Raw genomic sequence first — 1619 nt, forward strand, 5'->3', positions numbered from 1 at the left:
AACATGAATTTGATCAAAGGAGGCAGATGGTCGGCATAATCTGTAATAGATGGTTTAGTAAGGTGAGTGGCAAAAAGAGAAAGAAGTAAGTGATTTGAGAGTAGAGGACAGCATGGAACTGAACTGGTTGACACTGGGGAAACAAGATACTGAAACCACAACAGAGGTTATGACTTTGGAAAGTACTCAGGGGTAGAGAAATTGGAAATCACAAGGAGAACAAAAATAAATTTAGTCAGAGTGAGACATAGAGAGAAATGGTATAATAGATCTAAGGTAATTTCAGAGTGTTTTATCATGGAATTACAATACTCTCAGGTAATGGCATAATCAAGTGCTGGTGTAGCAAAAGTGAATGGAGGAGCAGGTAGTAGGAGGTGAGTGGATTGAAGAACTGAGAGGCTACAGTCTTTGAGACAACATCAATATGTATATGAGAAGGAGTGAGGACAGTGAGATAGATTGTGAGCCAGGCAAGGAACTCATTAAGAAGGGAGGGACAGTGACACATATCCTGGTAGATAACAGCTACTAGGCCTCTAAATTTGATCCCTCAATGCCTCCAAAGCACAGTTTTCCATCTCAAAAATGAGTTTTTCCCATCTCCCCAATACCCAAATGTTAGCTTCCTTTATCCCTGTAGTCAAATATAAGCTCTTTGAGGGCAAGGACAGTTTCATTTTATTCTTTGTATCCTCAGCACCTAGCACAGTGTCTGGCTCTTTATAATCATTTGTTGAATTTAATGAACTGAATTAAATTAAAATGAAATGAATTAAATTGAATGTCTCGATGTTATTCCTCAAGATGGTAGCAGGGCTGGGACTAAAACCCTAATTTCCTCTATTTGGTGTAGTTTTCTTTCCACTACACCATCCTTGTACCCTTCTATTATTATAATAGTCATTATATTTAATAGTTTCACTGGAGGCTCCAAGAAGCCCTCAAGTGATTTATCAACAATAAATACTTACTTATATAAGAAAAAAAGGTCTCCCTTTTTCGATTCCTGGCCTCCAAGATGATGAAGAAGAGGAGGAACACCGGGCGCGCCAAGAAGGGCCGAGGGCACGTGCAGCCCCTCCGCTGCACCAACTGCGCCCGCTGCGTGCCCAAGGACAAGGCCATCAAGAAGTTCGTCATCCGCAACATCGTGGAGGCCGCCGCCATGAGGGACATCTCCGAGGCTAGCGTCTTCGACTCCTATGTGCTGCCCAAGCTGTCCGTGAAACTGCATTACTGTGTGAGCTGCGCCATCCACAGCAAGGTAGTGAGGAACCGCTCCCGGGAGGCCCGCAAGGATCGGACGCCCCCACCCCGCTTCAGACCCACCGGTGCTGCCCGCAGACCCCCTCCAAAACCCATGTAAAAAGCTATCTGTCCATCAACATTCCTGAACCGATTAGAGGAAAATAAAATGGTTGGTCTATCTTAAAAAAAAAGAAAAAAAAGGTCTCCAAATGTCTTTCTTTGTGTGACTGTGTACATATATTTACATGGACCTATATTTTTGCATGTGTGTGCATGCCTGTGTTTTTGAGGATAGATAGATAGATAGATAGATAGATAGATAGATAGATAGATAGATAGATAGATAGATAGACAGACAGATATACATG

The 1619-nt window shown here is 42.5% G+C and overlaps 1 pseudogene; it reads left to right on the top strand.

The window, feature by feature from the left end:
- Window positions 1-1002: 1002 nt before the first annotated feature.
- On the top strand, window positions 1003-1418 carry LOC138151827 (small ribosomal subunit protein eS26 pseudogene; annotated as a pseudogene).
- Window positions 1419-1619: the final 201 nt, after the last annotated feature.

Source organism: Petaurus breviceps, unplaced genomic scaffold, assembly GCF_028583685.1.
Source record: "Petaurus breviceps papuanus isolate PSGF00001 unplaced genomic scaffold, PetGlider_PUasm1.0 90919, whole genome shotgun sequence".
Classification (NCBI taxonomy): Eukaryota; Metazoa; Chordata; class Mammalia; order Diprotodontia; family Petauridae; genus Petaurus; species Petaurus breviceps.